General features: G+C 32.4%; 1 protein-coding gene across 27 annotated transcripts in view; it reads left to right on the forward strand.

The window, feature by feature from the left end:
• The window catches only part of LOC128992038 (voltage-dependent calcium channel type A subunit alpha-1-like), a 348,577-nt gene that overhangs the window by 157,914 nt on the left and 171,583 nt on the right, over nt 1–19,080 (forward strand). The window lies entirely within an intron of this gene.

Here is a 19,080-nt window from a genome sequence, read left to right on the forward strand (position 1 = left end):
CATATAGGCATATTCTTATCTCAAAAACCCTTTCGGGTTCCGCCCCAGTGGCTCTGTAGTTCACCATGTTAACCTTATGAGTTTTCATATTTAAAGGAAATTAAAGAATTTAGTCAGCTGTTTCAACTAAAAAATCTGGTTCTATGATATGCAAAAGCATTAAAAAGTTATAAGATTTACTAACAACAGGGTGTAGCACTATATAATTTGTTTGCATTTATGAAAACAGTTAATTTGAACTAAGCAGCAACAAAAAGCTGTGATACGCAATGAGAACTGTCAAAGTAGGATTGTTTACAGTTTTTACGTTTTTAATTTCATGAATAATAATTTGTGATATTTTGCAAATTTTTAATAACTTATTTTTCTCGATTGTTTAGGTGAAGTGGTAGAACATTATGGCTATGGTAGATGTGTAATACCATTGACTAGTCAAAGGTAATACTATAGTATACCGTAAATTTAAAGAAGCAAATTTTATCAAACTGTGTCCTCCCCCATTGCAAACGTAAAGCTTGAGTATAAATGCAATAAGAATTTTATACTTATATTCCAACCCCATAAGAAGGACGGGTACTCTGCTAGTTTATTATAAAAATGTCAGCAATTATGAAAAGTAGTTATAAAAAGACTGTAAAAATCACCTAAACTGTTTATTTATTTATAAACAGAAAACTTTATTTTATACATATACATACAAAAGATGGCAAAACATTATATTTCAGGCTTATACATAATACATGTCATAATACATAATACATGTATTATTGTTATTGTAAGTTATGTTCTTCTGAGATGACCCTTAGACTATATGTTGGACACTTCCCAGTAGTTCGAACAGTCTGTAAAACCATTTTGTAGAATTGTTACACGGAGAACGGCCATACTCTAAACGATGTCTTCTTCAAACAGTAATTTCAGATTTGCTTTTTTTCATTACATCTTGTTATTCCACATGCACATAGTTTGAATTTAATACCTCAGTAGGTCCGTAAGATATGATCATTTGAGACACAGACAGAAAACTAAGCACTTTATTACATTATGTTTGTATAAACTTGTTTTCTTATTTTTACCTTTAAAATCGAGTACTAAAATAGTTTACCATAATTTCTGGTCATCCTGTATAAGCTAATTAAATTGGCTAGTGGAGTTTTGGTTAAAAATGGAACATTGAGGAGAAAACAAAAAAGGATATTTTTAATATGCGTTGTGTAGAGCCGTTTTTGGTTTTAACAAATCAAAGGTAGAATTTTACTGTGGAAAGCCCAATCGAACTGTGAAGTGCGATGGCGAGTTGTGTTGAAGGAGTGTTTGAATTGGTTTGTGAAGCGTTGAGTTCCAACCTTAGATTGAAAAACGGACCGTTTAACAAACTTTACCTACGACCGTTTTTTAAAGTTGCCGTTTCAGTACAGTTCATAGAATTGAAAAGTATCTCATAACAGCATTGTTTACTTCATAACAGCATAGTGTTACTCATAACAACACAGGTAACGGACCAATGAGGTTCAAGGATTGAGAGAGAAGAAGTACAATTGTAATGATTCGAACTTCAACTAATCAGCTGTTTACAAATTTAATTGTTATTGATTAGTGAAATTAGTGTTTGGTTCGATGTTTCGTTGCATCACTGTCAGTGGCAATTGGAGGTTATAAACGAAAACATAACCTCTCTTAGAAGATATAAGTAGTGATATTTAGTAATTAAAACACTGTCGTAGGTAAAGTAGTGTACGCATCTTGCGTAAATAGTGTTAACGACACTCGTAGAAGTTTTTAAGGCACTCGCCAAGGCTCGTACCTTAAATTTTATACTCGTGTCCTTAACACTATCTTTACGCAATCGTTGCGTAAACTACTATAAAAATAGAGAACTATTTGTATTTCACTACAAACAGCTTGTATGTTAAATGTATCATTAAATTAAGTTAAATTGAAATCATTAATTTAAAATGGGTTAGCTCACTTGTAGCTATACATTACTGGTTGATGCGAAGCTCAATAATCCCGTCGCAGCAAACCTGCAGATTTAAACATTCTTGCCATAAATATTTTACCATAATTTCGAAACACACTGTTTATTTGAAAACACCCTTTCACTTAGTAAAAACGAACATTAAGACATTACTATCGTTTGCAACTTGTGTAGCCTTATGGGTTGTGAAGAATAAGATTAAAACAGAAATATAAAAGCTTCGTTAGCAATACTATTCAATGATGGTGGTACAAGTAGGATATCGGAACGCTTAACTTTGCAAAGCAAAATAAAATACACTGAGTGCTCAAATATGCCTGTACGGTCATGACTTAACCATGCAAAGGTTAGTATTCATGTAAAAATATGAGTTAAAATAAGACCAGTTCTCAGAAGATAAAACATGATGTTTTAAGCTGGCGAAACAAGTATGACATGTTTAAAGTGTCCTGTGTAAACATAGATTGTTAGCACTTGTGTTTACATCGGTTGAACAAGCAAAGCCGTTTAAAGGCAAAATGTCACTTTAATTATTAAATAATACAGGGCGTTTATAAAAGAATCATCAGGTTTTAATGGCGTGTAAGTAGTGGAGAACTGCCGGTTTTACCTCACTTTAGACACGTTTTTCCCATGTTATTCTTATGGGGATCATTTTTTGGCCACCAATTCCAAAAATCCTGATCTTTGCCCAAATATCCCTATAAAATTGTCAAACCTTATTTCTTAGTTATTCCCTATAAATATATTCGATATTAAGCAAAAAATAAAAAAATAACTAATTATTTCATTTATTGACCCATGCATGTGTATATGTATAGTAGTATAGGTTGTCGCTGCCGTTTTTTGGGCATCGACATTTTTGGGCCAACTCCCCCCCCCTCACCCCCTCACCACTCCCCTCTGCCCCATGCACAATTGCTAGTACATCTACCATTCCCCTTTCCAGTTGATATATTATATTTCTATTTCAAAATCATGTATGTGTGTGGTTTGCACGCGAACTCGGCTCATGGCGTGGGCGTGCTCCTGACTCATGGTTGTTTCTTGCCTCTAGTGGTGATGTGGTGAAAACGTCACTCACTTGGGCTTGCTCCTTGCTAGTTTCGGATCTGTTGAAGTAATTTTTACAAATTTTAAATTTCTAGCTGAAAATTTTTAAAATTTCCAAAATTTTGAAATTTTCAAAAAGTCTATAAATAGAAGTGACACAAATTTTTTTTGTTATATATAAAAATGAGGCCCACCTGTCAACACTGCTCCGTGTCGCTCTCCACCAAAAGTAATATGATTCGTCACTACAAGGTAATTCATCAAATGAAGGTGAAACTGTGCAAAGTTTGTAATTTAATCTGTGATAGTAACATTGCTCTAAAATCGCATATATTACAAAGTCACAAGAGTTGTAATTTCTGTAAAACGAATATTGTTGGACATTTTAAAAGACATGTTAATTCTTGCATGAAATGTCCATACACAATGATTAAATTTGTTGGTGAATCGATTAGAACTGACCTTGAAAATACTCTGAAGTCTTGTCCTCTACCGATAAAATGGACTTTAGTTAGGAGAATCAAATTTATAAAATATTCAATGGATCAAAATGGTAAATTAGTTAATGAAAAAGAATGTATAGCAGATTTTCGAAGTCTTACTACCTTAACTATTGAGAAGAGAGATTTAAAGCCTCAAATTGAAAATGCACATTCAAAGATTGATGCTTCCATACACAAATATCAAGCCCAAGGCAGTGGATGGATATATGACCATACTAAATATTGGCAGTTGCATGTTTACAAGTATAAACCCCTAACTCCAAAGTCATATATCCCCACACCAAAAAGTATTCAATCAAAACATGCTGTTTTAAATATAAAGAATTCTGACAATAGATGCTTTCTTTGGTCGATTTTAGCAGCTTTACATCCAAGGTATGCAAACAATGCTGAAAGGGTTTCTAATTATGTACCCTATGAAAGTCAGTTGAATATGACAAACATAAAGTATCCTGTGAAAATATCTGATATAGATAAATTTGAAACACAGAATGATATAAGTATTAATGTATTTGGGGTTGAATATGATAAATTTATATATCCATTAAGAACGACTAAACTAAATAGTAATACTCACATAGATTTATTATTATTACAAGAAGGTCGTAAATCACATTATTGTTTAATTCGTGATTTTGATAGGTTAATGTTCCACTCTACAAAACATGGCCATAAGCAGCATTTTTGCAAGTTGTGTTTACAACATTTTTACACTAATGATATATTAGAACGTCATGTAACATATTGTAAAAACTTTGATGCTCAACGAGTGGAAATGTCTAAACAAGATACATTACAATTTAAAAACTATAAATATCAACTTAAAGCCCCATATGTAATTTATGCAGATTTTGAATGCTTTATAAACTCTAATATACATATTCCATCGGGATTTGCATTTGTCGTAGTAAAAGATTCAAAAATTATTTCTGAAGAGTTGTACAGTGGCACAAATGTTATGGATGTGTTTTTTGAAAGAATATTTCAGGCTTATGATTATATTAAAAATCAAATGGCAATATATATTCCTCTTCAAATGACCCCTGAGCAAGAGGTATCTTTCCAAAACTCAACACATTGTCACATTTGTGAAAAGCCCCTATATTTTGATAGGGTGAGAGATCATTGCCATTCCTCTGGACAATACCGTGGAGCTGCCCACAATGATTGTAATTTAAACTATAAAGTAACAAAGAAAATACCAGTATTCTTCCATAACTTGAAAAATTATGATGGTCACATAATAATGCAACATTTGGGAAAATTTAATAATCGTAAAATTAATTGTATAGCTAAAGATATGGAAAAATATATATCATTCTCTGTTGATGATTTAGTATTTTTAGATTCATACAACTTTCTGTCCCTTCCATTATATAAATTGGCTTCCAATTTGAACACATTTAGATTCATACAAAATCCACTACTACAACGTAAAGGTGTATATCCCTATGAATATATGACGGGACCAGATAAGTTTGCAGAGTCTCTACCCCCAATTGAAACATTTTACAGTTCTATAACTAAAGAACATATCTCTCCCAATGAATATGAACATGCTAAAAATGTATGGACCCATTTTAATATAAATAATTTACAAGAATATCATGATTTATATCTTAAAACAGATGTATTGCTACTGGCTGATGTGTTCGAGACATTTAGAGACCTATGTTTAAAGGATTACAAACTTGACCCTGTACATATCTATTCACTTCCTGGACTTACATGGGAGGCCTGTCTTAGAATGACAGGAATAAAATTACAAATATTCAAAGATGTTGACATGCATTTGTTCATAGAAAGTGCGATCAGAGGAGGAGTCAGTATGATTTCTACACGTTACGCTAAAGCAAATAATAGATATATGGGTGAACACTATGATCCCAATCAAGAGAGTGTCTATTTAATATATTTAGATTGTAACTCACTATACTCTACAGCAATGTGCGAGCCACTGCCTGTGGATGGATTCAGTTGGACTAATGAGATAGACTACAAATATAATCAAAATGATGAGTTTGGATACATTTTAGAAGTTGATTTAAAATATGATAAAAGCTTACATGATTTACATAATGACTATCCATTAGCACCAGAGAAAATGAATGGCAAATTAATGCCAAATTTAAATGACAAAACTAAATATATTTTACATTATAAAGCATTACAAAAATATGAGGAATTGGGTTTGATTGTTACAAAATACCATAGAATTTTAAAATTTAGACAGTCTAAATGGCTTGCACCCTACATTAATTTTAATATTGAAAAACGAAAATGGGCTATAAATGATTTCGAAAAAGACTTTTATAAATTGTTAAATAATAGTCTCTTTGGTCGAACAATTATGAATCAACGAAAGTTTCGTGATATATATCTCAAGGATGAGTCACTATTAACAAAATATGTCACTAATCCAAGATTTGATTGTAGTAAAAAGTTTGATAACAATTTACATGCTATACATTTAAATAAATTAGTTGTTAAGTTTAATAAACCAATATATTTAGGAATGACCATTTTGGATATAAGTAAAGTAATAATGTATGATTTCCACTATAATTATATGTCAAAATTTAAGAATAAAAGATTCCTAATGACAGATACAGATTCATTAATGTATGCTATAGTTACAGAGGACTTTTACAAGGAAATAGAATGTGACTTACACTATTTTGATACCTCTGGATATAGTAAAGACCATTTCTTATACTCTGATAAAAATAAAAAAGTCACTGGAAAGTTTAAAGATGAATTAGGTGGTCATATTATGTATGAATATTGTGGTTTAAGACCAAAGTTATATTCTTACATTCCTCTAAAATGGTTATATGAAGAAGACAAGCAAGCTTTAGAGGTGAAGAAAGCTAAAGGAGCTGATGGTGCCACAGTTAAACATCTCCTAAGACATCATCATTATTTGAACTGTCTTGCAACTGGGCAAGATTACTATGAGAATGTGACAAGAATTAAATCTACAAATCATCATCTTCAGACCTTAACCATGAACAAGAAAGTACTATCATTTGACGATGACAAGAGGTTTATTCTGGAAGATGGGATCAACACTCTTGCTCTTGGTCATTATAAAATTGATGTTCAAAATGTGTAGATATAAAATAAATACAAATGTTAAAAAAAAATCTTTCATTTATTTACCCTTACCATCCTCTTGATAGAGTTGGTCAAACATAAATCTATATTTGCCATTATTCTTTGACCTTTCTTTGTCTATTACAAGAAAGCCGTATTTAGTTTTATCCCAACATTGATGACAGAGATTTTTAAATTGGTCAAATGAAAAGTCATTACCAACATGATTGTGATATACATGTTTTAAATTTAAATCATCTTGTTTAAATAATATTAGGAAATTTACATTATCACGTAAATGTTTGTGTACTTTGCTGTAAGATTGACACAAGTAAAAACAGTTAATATTTTTATGTCGACCCATTGAGAAAAATTGTGTAATATTTGGACTATTTATGTCATCAAATACAACAACTGACTGTGATTTTACATCATTTGGTGTGATTTCACAGTCAGTAAACGTGTGTAATTTCACTTCATCACACAAACTAAATATTTCAATTATTTTTTTATATTTTTCTTGTTCCAAAGATTTAGATATTAAATATAAGTTTGTAAATTTTAATCCTTCCTTTCTTACAATTAAGTTATAAATTACAACCGTCTTCCCACTTCCACTTGGACCGCAAATAACACATCGAATATTGGTAGGAAATAGACCCAACTTCTTTGGTATATACTCCTTAGTATGTGATATTTTAAATTTTTGTTTTTGTTGAATAAAAGACATTTTTTATATAATAAAAATGGTAAAAAATGTTAATAAGAAAACATGTAAAAAGGGCAAAGGTTTATTCCTAAAGCCTTACAGGGGTCGAGGGTTATTGAATACTCTTATAAATAACCTTCCATTCCCACTTCACATACCATCATATCGGTACTGTGGACCTGGAACGAATATACGTGAGAATATAGCTAAAAATGTACCTCCAAAAAATAAACTAGACTCTTATTGTAAAGAGCATGACATATTCTACATGAATAATCCCGATACTGCTGCTCGGAACAAAGCAGACATGAGATTAGCAGACTTAGCTTGGACTAGAGTAACGGCGAATGATGCAAGTCTTGCTGAAAGAGCTGCTGCTTATGCCGTGACAAATTTGATGAAGGCAAAAGCAAAGATGGGAATGGGATTAAAATTTAATAAAAAAGATGGACAACTACCAGCTGTTAGAGGCCGCAAAAGACGTGCCTCACTTCAGAGGGGTGTACCTAAAAAACGAGCTAAAAAATCTAACACCAAGAGTAAAAGAGTGCGGAATAGTTAATTTAGACAGTTCATCTGGCACACATTGGACAGCTTATCGTAAAAATAAAGATATTGTAATTTATTTTGACCCATTTGGAATCCAACCTCCAAAAGAAGTAATTAAATATTTTGAGGGATATAAAATCTACTATACAACCGATCAAATACAAGATTTAAATAGTTCTATTTGTGGAATTTTATGTTTATCATTCATAAAAAATATTTCTTTATAAAAATGGATTCATTTACTATAACATTTTCGGGTACAGAGCCAGAGCTAAAGTCAGTGTTCTTTCCTCCCATTGAATTAAATGATGATTATGTAATTGGATTGGTAGATTTTCAAAGTTATAATTCTATATTTAATGTTAAAAAACCACTAAATACTTTAACATATTACAAAGTAGAGAAAATGACATTACCAAAAGGAGAGATCTCAGTTGATGATTTAAACCGGTTATTAAATGGAAAACTTAAAGTTATAATAGATAAAATGGAGAAGCATTAATTAATACTAAAGTCAAACTTATATTCAAAGGGCTTATTCCAAAATTAAATCAACTTAAAGGCAACAAATTAACCATTAGTGAAGGTGATGATGTTTTCTATTATGACCACAATGCTCCAGTTACAATAGAAATTTCTGAAGGTACATATGAGGTGGTTGAGCTTGCAAAGGAAATTCAAAAGCAAGTCCCAGACTTTTTCCTTACAGCTAATAATAAAACTATGAAAGCTACATTACATTCTAGCCACGTGTTTGATTTTACAAAACCATGTTTAGGGTCTATTTTATTAGGATTTAAAGGAGTTTCTACTCCTGGTGTTCAGTTTGAATCTACAAATAAAATAAACATTAATAATGTAAATGTGATTAGAGTAAAATGTAATATTGCAAACGGGTCCTATTTAAATGGCAACAAATCACACACCATACATAGCTTTTATCCAGAAGCTCCTCCTGGCTACAAAATTATTGAAGTTCCAAGAAATATTATATATTTTCCTGTAAATAAGAGAAGTTTAGATGTTGTCAGTATTACATTTGCCGATCAACATGACAAGGCAATTGACTTTAACGGAGAAGAAACTACAATTACTTGTCTTATAAAAAAGATATGAGAATTTATAAGAATTTATCTATAAGTATACAAAATGCTAGGTTCCTAAAGTCAATAGGACTAAAGTTAAAATTTTCTATTAATAAAAATGGAAGATTTTCTAGACGTTACAGGGAAATCCCAATTCGACGATAGTGTGGTTAAAATTACAAATCACTCCTATGTTCCCCACAATACTTTAGCAATAAATAATTCTGATGAAATTCGAATATGTATTAATAATCAAGATTTGCTAACTCTCCCATGTAGGAGTTATCTGTATATTAAGGGAGAAATTGAAAATCATGATAAAGGTCATTTTATAAATAATGCATTTGCGTTCTTATTTGATGAAATTAAATACGAAGTTGCAGGTAAAGAAATAGACATTGTAAGAAACCCAGGAATTTCTAGTCTTATGAAAATATTGAGCTCTTACAATAAAACAACTAAATTGTCAAATGTAGCATTTGATTCTGACACGAATTTAAAAGAGTTCCATAAAGGTGGCAAGTTTAGTACATGTTTACCATTAGAGCTGTTAATGGGCGTATTTGAGGATTTTAATAAGGTATTAGTGAATGTCAAACAAGAATTGGTGTTGAAAAGATCAAAAAATGATTTGAATTGTATATTAACAACCGCTAGTGTTCCAGCCAGTGGCACTGCTGATACGATTCCCAAAATTACACTTAACTCAATTCAATGGGTGATGCCACATGTGATACCATCAGATGGAGAGAAGTTACAATTACAAAAGATGTTATTGCAAAATAAAAATTTGCAAATTGCATTTAGAAGCTTAGAGCTGCATGAACTTCCATCATATCCCAATACTACAAGACATACATGGTCAGTAAAGACATCTTCAAGTTTGGAGAAGCCTAGGTATATTATATTTGGTTTCCAAACAGCTAGGGACAATAGTGCACGAAAAAGAACTGATGAATTTGATCACTGTAAATTAAAAAATCTCAAAGTATTTCTAAACTCTGAATATTATCCTTATAGTGATTTAAATCTCGACTTTGAAAATGGAGATGTCTCTAAAGCTTATGAGATGTTTATGAGGTTTAGAGAGACTTACTATAATACTATCCCAGATCCTATGATTAGTAGGGCTGAGTTTATGAAGAAATATCCACTAATTGTAATAGACTGTTCTAGACAGAACGAAACAGTGAAAGAAGGAATTGTTGATATTAAATTAGAGATTGAAACTGCAGAAAATGTGCCAGCAAATACATCTGCATATTGTTTGATAATACATGATAAAGTGTTTGAGTACAATCCTTTGTCAAATGAGATAAATAAAATGTAAATAAAAGATGAAAAACATTCAACAAGAATTGGTTGACTCTGCAAATCAAATACGAGAGAAATATAGAGCTTTAAAACGTGGCAAGTTTCTAGAGGCTGAAGAGAGGTTCCAAACATTCCAACCTTTAATAGAGCCATTACAAGAATTATAGAAAATCACATCAGAGAGGCCTCGAATGGAGATACTCCCAATGACTCCATCTAGAATATCAATGATACCAAGATTACAACCATTACAACCATTACAACCATCCACCCCACAGAAATTAGATTTTGGTCTTTTAGCATCAGACTATTTAGGAAATTACCTCAGTAAAAGTAGTATGACAGACACTACATATGGTATTAGACGAGAAGCAAATAAATTTTTTATTGGAAATAAGGAAGTTGATATTGGCAATGATGATGTTACAGTTGCAAATAAAACCTACAAGGGGACAAAAGGTTTATGGGAATTGTTAACGTTAAAAGAACCTGAGAACTATACTCAGGCTGATTTGCAAAATTATAAAGAGATTTTGGAAGCTACAAATGGACATTTAAAGAGTTACAAAGATGGTGCACCAATTTCAAGTAATAGACATACTAAATATCTTAATATAATTAAACCTCTATTTAAATCTGTTGGTGAAGGTTTGAGACAAGTGACTGGTAATAAAATAGACTATATTTATTGGGATGATCCTAATGAGCTTGTAGATAGGTTAAGACTTCTTTGGCTAAGTCGCCAAGCCGGTAACTCAGGAGTGGATAATGAAATAGATTCCATTATTGAGGAATTGAGAGAAAGTGGAATTATTTATTAAATAAAAATATGTTTATAGATAAATTTTATCGTTTATATAATCCATATAATAAGCCTGCAGAACCCAGGGCGGCAACCATGAGTAGTGAACCTACTTTAAATTTACAAGACGATAGTTGGAATTGTTTAAACCGTAAAATTGGTAATGTTAAAGATGGAGAGTTTGTAGATGATGTATCAACTTTGGGTCAGACATTAATTAGAAAAGGTGATGTATTTTTACAAGGTAAAACTAAATATGAGTTTTTAGAATCTAAGAATAAAAATTGGAATGCTAAAAAACAGAAAATTACTAATGTGGAAAAGGGTGAAAGTTTAGATGATGTGCCCACTTTACAACAGACTTTAATACGTAAAGATGGTGGTACATTTGTGCAAGACAATAATAATTATGAATTTTTAGAATCAGAAAATGGTGTTTGGAATGCTAAGAAACGGAAAATTACTAATGTAGAAAAGGGTGAAAGTTTAAATGATGTGCCCACTTTACAACAGACTTTAATACGAAAAGAAGATGGTAAATTTATACAAGATGATAATAATTATGAATTTTTAGAATCAGAGAATGGTGTTTGGAATGCTAAGAAACAGAAACTTAGCAATTTGATGGAAGGTACAGATAGTAAAGATGCTGTGAATGTTTCACAAGTTCCAAAAATGGAAGCAGGCTATTGGAGTTTTTATAATAAAAGGTTAGTACGTGTTAAACCTGCCATTGATGAAACTGACTGTGTTATAAAAGAACAGACTATAACTTTTGATAAAAAAGAAAAATGTTGGGATGCCAAAAAACAATTTATAAGAAATCTACCAGAGGGGGAACATTCGGATGATATTTGTCTAATGTCACAAGCTATGCATTACGATGGATCAAAATTTGTATATGGAGAAAAAATTTTTAATTTGATGGAATATAATCCTGATTTATTAGTTGCTGACCCCACATCTTTGAGTGGATTTAAGTATATAGATAATAGACCATATATACCAGAAAACTATGTATTTAAAAGAATGGAAGATAATCTATTGATTGGGGCTAATGGTGATGTATTTAGAGTTACAGGAAAGGATGATGTTATAAAAAATGAATGAAATTGCATACGAACTTCATAAGCCTGCAAGAAAGAATTTCATTAGAAGGTCTTTTAAAGTATTGGGTATAAACGAAACTGTACAAATAGATTTAATTGATATGCAAAACTATGCTAGAGAGAATTCTGGCAATAAATATATTTTAACTTTAATAGATACATTTTCTAAAAAAGCTTATGCTGCTCCACTAAAGAATAAGACAGGGTTGGTGGTTACAGAAGCCATTAAAACCATTCTACCAAAGGGGGTTAAAAACATTCAATCCGACAATGGAAAAGAATTTTTTAATCAATATTTTAGCAAACTAATGAAAAAATTAAATATTAATCACTATCACACATTTTCTACAACTAAGGCTGCAATTGTGGAGAGGTTTCAGAGAACTTTAAAGAATTGGTTATATAGAGAATTTAGTGCTCAGGGGAGTTATAAATGGTTGGATTTACTTCCAAAGTTAATTCGAAAATATAATAATAAAGTGCATAGATCTATAGGAATGAAGCCTAACCAAGTGAATATTAAGAACAGTAAATATGTGCATGAGAGGTTGCATGAAAGGACTTCTAAAGTAGTGCAAGTTAAAAAGCCAAGATATAAGGTAGGTGATAGCGTGAGAATTTCCAAGTATAAACATGTTTTTAGTAAAGGATATACCCCAAATTGGACAGGGGAACTATTTACAATATCAGAAGTTAAGAATACAAAGCCTGTGACTTATATCTTGAAAGATGAAAATGGTAATATAATCAGAGGAGGCTTCTATACAGAGGAGTTGTTAAAGACCAAATATAAAGACATGTATTTAGTAGAAAAGGTAATTAGGAGAAAAGGTGATTTATTGTATGTCAAATGGCTTGGGTTCCCAAGTAGCCAGAATTCATGGATTTCCACTAAGGATGTCCAAGGGAGCATGCCCGCGACCAGGAGCGCGCCCACGCCATGAGCCGAGTTCGCGTGCAAACCACACACATACATGATTTTGAAATAGAAATATAATATATCAACTGGAAAGGGGAATGGTAGATGTACTAGCAATTGTGCATGGGGCAGAGGGGAGTGGTGAGGGGGTGAGGGGGGGGGGAGTTGGCCCAAAAACCTCGATGCGCAAAAAACGGCGGCGACAAACTATACTACTATACATATACACATGCATGGGTCAATAAATGAAATAATTAGTTTTTTTTATTTTTTGCTTAATATCGAATATATTTATAGGGAATAACTAAGAAATAAGGTTTGACAATTTTATAGGGATATTTGGGCAAAGATCAGGATTTTTGGAATTGGTGGCCAAAAAATGATCCCCATAAGAATAACATGGGGAAAACGTGTCTAAAGTGAGGTAAAACCGGCAGTTCTCCACTACTCGTGTACCTCACCCAATTCATGTCCCACATTAATATTTTAAACATGTGCTTAATAAGCATGTTTCCAAGTTTTATAATCAGCTGTTCAATAACAAGTCTTGGTTTTTTCTTGGACGTGTTTGCATAGTTTTCAAAATGATTAAAATTCCAGAAAAAACATTTTGTGTTTTTCAATATGACTCAAGTTTATCTTTAATAACTGTAAGTTTCGGGGGCATTTTAGACAGACTCCTCCTACACAACAAAGCATTTTAAGGTGGTATCGACAGTTTAAGAACTCTGGAAGTGTATTAAAAAGTAAAATCAGTGGCCGCGCAAGAGTTCTCTTAAAAACTGAGGTGGATTGGCAAATGTAACGATAATGACTTTACCCTTCTCAAATGCCCCCCTAGATCCCCTGATCTTTCGGCGTGTGATTTTTTTCCATGGGGCTATGTAAAAGACAAAGTTTATATACCGCCAATGCCTCAAACACTTCAAGAGCTCCGTGGACAAATTCGTAATGCCGTGTAGAATCAATCAATCTAGCGATGCTAGCCAGGGTATAGGACAATTTACAGCATAGATTGGAAACTTGCTCCACGGCTAATGGACGGCACATTGACAAGTTGTAGGGGTATCTATGAAAAATTTAAGAGTTCTCCTTAATGTTGATATGTTTTATAACCGTATTTGTTTAACATTAGCGTCAATAAAATGTTTTAAAACCTGATGATTCTTTTATAAACGCCCAAGAGCAAACTAAATAGTTCCAGGACGTTTTAATAAATAAACATTCCTTTATTTCCGAGCGCTTTTCATTACAAAAACTGCTTTACACAGCAAATCAAATCAAATTATACCAACGTAACGTATACAATAATTATTATCAAAAAAGTATGATAAATTAAAATATACAGTATACAATTAATTTATGTTTTAGCGAATTTCCCCTATAGGGAATAAGCAATTACCGTAGTACTCATGGTAAGACCTGAACCCGGGACCGATTTACTTTTTCGTTTTGAGGTCCCTAGAGACCAAAAGCACCATCCGTTCAAATTAATATATATATATATATATTTATTTATTTATTTATTTATATATGTGTCCGTTAGCGCGATAACTCGAGCAAAAATCATCCGATTTTGATGAAATTTGGTACAAACGTGTAAACCTACGTTTATTCAAACGAGTTCGCGAACCAGCATGATCGGACTATGGGAACAGGGGCTTATGGGGGGTTTTCCGGCAAAAATTGGTTTTCCCATTTTTTACCCTAAAAACTTAAAATTTAGCATTTTCTTTCCAGACCATTTTGTAGAGTTATAGTTTGCTTGTTTATGATCATATTTTGATCAAATTTGGAAAATGCATTCATTTCATACTAAACTATTAACATTTTACAAAAAAAAAAACACCTTTCTACCCTCCCTGTTACAGCAAACCTAAGTACTCGTTAAACTAATGTTATTTAAATAGGGAATAAATGTGATATTTTTAAGGAGACATTTAAGTGTAAATCCAATCAGGCTAATGGAAATTCGCTTAGTCTGCAGGTTTGCTGTGGTGGGGGTATTTTATTTTAAGCTAGGACCTCTAGCTATTTTCGGGTTGGGGGTCATTGTAGAACTTTGGGGTAAAGTAGGAAAACCTTTTCCACTATCAAGCCGCATTTTTTGAAAAAAGAAGCAAGTAGTTTTTCCTGGTCTCGGGCTGAGTCACCTCCCCACGTGCCACAAGCCTTTCCACCGAGTACTTAGGCTCTTGCTGAACGAAGGGGTGGTGATGGGGCTGCAAGTCTCTGTGCACACTAACGTATTATAAAGGTTCTACGCAGTAGGTTAAAGTAACATCAATGTACATAATGTATACTCTATTTACTTTATTATTAAATTACAGATATTCTTATTATTCTTATCACAGGAACCTACAAAGTAATTTTTTAAGTTTTAACTGAGAGTAAAATTAATCAAATTGGTTTTAAGCAGAACTAAGCCCGTAATGTTATATGATTTAAACTTTATAATGTAGGCCTAATTACTTTTGGTCTCTTTTAAAACATACTTGTCTTAGAGATCTGATTATTTTTAACATTTCATATGTTCAATAAGCTTGCATTTCACATCTCTCCTACATTTGTATGAGTCACAACATGTAACATTTGTATAGGGACAAATTATTCTTAATTGATAATTTTAACTTAGTTTAACGTTAATACGATAATCAATGTTTATGGACTGACTTTGGTATTAGCAGCTTGAAGGAAAAAAAGTATATTTATCGATATATCAGTGCATCACTGTCATAAAGCTATCATTGCAATACAGATCTCTTAAAGGTTTTCATCCTGTATGCTTTTGGCTATCATGATTTTAAAAGTAAACTTTAGGAAGAACAAAATACCAGAAGACTAAAGTCACGCACAGAGATTGAGGGCTATAATCATATACTAGCCGCACCCTGTAGTTACGACTAAGAATGTATGGGTTTTTAGTGGCTGCGGACTTCTATTATCCCTTGGCTGATAAAAGCCTTGCGTAAACTACTATCAGTGATTATACACCTAGTAAGTATTAACGAAAGGTATACAGGGTGTATAGAAAATTCCTGGAGATATTTTGTGTAACCTATTTGTTCCTGAGGTCTATTAATCCATGCAATCAAAAAAACATCGTGTAGGCCTAAACATGGAAATAATATACCTAGTTTTCTTTCTGTCAGTCTGTGTGTTTGTAAACATGCTATCTTTATGTTACAGAAATATATACATCATTTTTTACATGCTTCATGCAATGATTCACTTCAAACTTTGTATCTGTATGACGACTAATAGAAGCAATCTTCAATAAGATCAGATTTATATATTGGACTTTTTTTATTGGTTCACAATAAAAATTTTCAAACGTAAAACTCTTAAAACGAATAGTTAAAACAATTTACAATGTAGGTATATTTTAGCAAGTAGTATAACTAATCCAAGTATGCATATATGGTTAAAATTAATTCATTAAACTAAGATTCATTTTTGTGAGACCGTGAATCGCTCATATAACATTGTTCCAAATAACGTTAATGCAGTAAAAACAACTACTGTATGATAAAACTCAGCTATATTCGTTGAACTTAATAAAGGAGAGTGAGGTTTAAATGCATTAGGAAAGTGGAGAATGGAAAGAATAAATTCGAATATTTTTAAAAGGAGAAAAACAAATGTAAGCCCGGTATTTTGTTTCAATCATTGCTCAGTATTGTCATGATCGGTTTATCGGAACACCCCCCCCCCACCCCTCTAACAATATTGTGGGGTTGGCCTTACAAACCGTCTGAATAATTGTTTTATGCCCTTCATCCACCACCCTTTTACCGAATACCTAATTTACTTTCGTCGGTAACAAATTTTCATAATATTTCACACCACTTTGTCTTCCTCTCGATTGGTTTTTTCAAATAAATCTTATTTTTCCATTATTGTTACGGTTTGAACAATTATTGATTTTTTCAATGTTGTGAATTGATATGTGGTGCGTATAATTAAATATGTACGTTACTTGTAATCTAAGTGTTCTTATGTTATAGCAGTATAATTTTCTTCTATATTAACTTAAACAAAATTTACATCATACTACACAGAAACTGGTACTTTTCCATCCTTATTGATAGGCTAGAAAGCTGCTCTTTACCGTGCCTACACACGGAAAAGTAACGTTATGTACTTTTAACGTGCACTTAGAATATTAAAAAGAACGCACATGTATTTTTAATCGGATTGAAAACGACTCCTCTACTCAGAACTTAAACAACAAACTCTGAAATAAATTTACATATAAACCTTATTTTACTTATGAACGCATTTTATGGCGAGCAAAACCAGCAACATGTACAGTATGCTATATTTATAACAGAAGGAACAATTTTTATTCTATTACAAAAACCAATCGTGTACAACAATTAAAATCAGTAACCAGTCAAAATAAAAAGACGGCACATGACCAGTCAAAGGTGTTTTCTAATTTAAGTAAGTAAAGATAAAATAGCTTATAACCTTTTTTTTCTTAATAAGAAAGACTATTCCTGCACAACTGTAAAATAAGCACTAGAGCACTAAGCTCATCCTCAAATAGGTTTTAATATTACACCAAATACATTAAACAGAAATTTGTTTTCAATTCATAGTATTATTTTACTTACGTTTACCAATTTTTTTATTAGTAATAAGATTTTTCTGAAGCAAACTCAACACTTAGCAAAAACGTGGAAAGTAGTATAATACATAGTAACATAGTTAAACATAATAAGTATTATTTTAATTTAATTAGTTAAATACATTACAAAAGAGATCTTAGAGAAGATGAAACTACAAAAAAGATCCGCGGAAAGTATTCCGTATCAATCGGGGGATTGTTTATTCATGATCACTTCAGTAATGGAGATGCGAGAATACGCTGAGAAACAAAGTAGTCAAGGGATTCAGTTGTTTTTACCACTCTGCTGATGACAGAGAAATAAGGATTTGAAGCAAACTAGTAGAATACCAAGAAACACAACTAACGTCGAATGCGGAAATCAGTTCGATTCCTATACAGCCATCAGTACAGTCAGGTCCATTTCAACCAATAATGGACTTTTCCTACAGTTACCTAACAATGTACGTCTTCTCTCACTGATTTGAGAAAGCAAAGTGGCCGATTCGCTCATCAGTGAGACAATGTTAACATTGTCTCACTCTAATTACTTTGTCTCACTCCAGATTTGCAACGTGAAGGCACGAAATAGTGAGCACGTAACATGCAGGCAACGTCGTATGCGCGCGAAATACGTTGGCAGCACTGGTCAGCTGTTGTACTGTTGTATTTGTCACTTCACATTAAATGTTATATTAAAAGTTCACTTCTGTGTTGAAATAGGTTATGTTTCTTCACCAATTTATTTGTTTTATGGTAACTGTAGGAAAAGTATAATGTGCAACTCGAGTTCAAAGTACAATTGCCTCACTCGAGAAACCATTCTGAGTAAGGATTTCTCTCGAGTGAGTCAATTGCTCACTTTTCTCACTAGTTGCACAAATAACTATAGTTAATGCTCTGGATGATTGCATTGCTGGATCAAAAATTATTTTCTATCAAGTCGTAATAATAATACTGCGTCGTAGTGTCCTACTCTGTTTTCGTGGTTCAAGAATGCTATAGTACTAGGTGGCACAGAACTTGTTGTACCTCTCCCTTCATCCCAGGAAGTGTATATCTCCCTGGAAGCCTATATCTGACTCTGTGTTGTTCTAGGATGCTAGGATCCACGTAGACATGACTTGCCGGTCTGACATTGTTTTCGTAGTTCAAGAATGCTATAGTACTAGGTAACACAGAACTTGTTGTACCTCTCCCTCCATCTCAGGAAGAGTATATCTCTCTGGAAGCCTATAGTCTGACACTGTGTTGTTCTAGGATGCTAGGATCCACGTAGACATGACTTGCCGGTCTGACATTGTTTTCGTAGTTCAAGAATGCTATAGTACTAGGTAACACAGAACTTGTT

The sequence above is a fragment of the Macrosteles quadrilineatus genome, unplaced genomic scaffold, assembly GCF_028750875.1.
Source record: "Macrosteles quadrilineatus isolate MER2022 unplaced genomic scaffold, UCM_ALF_1.0 Scaffold_4__1_contigs__length_99947679, whole genome shotgun sequence".
NCBI classification, from domain to species: Eukaryota; Metazoa; Arthropoda; class Insecta; order Hemiptera; family Cicadellidae; genus Macrosteles; species Macrosteles quadrilineatus.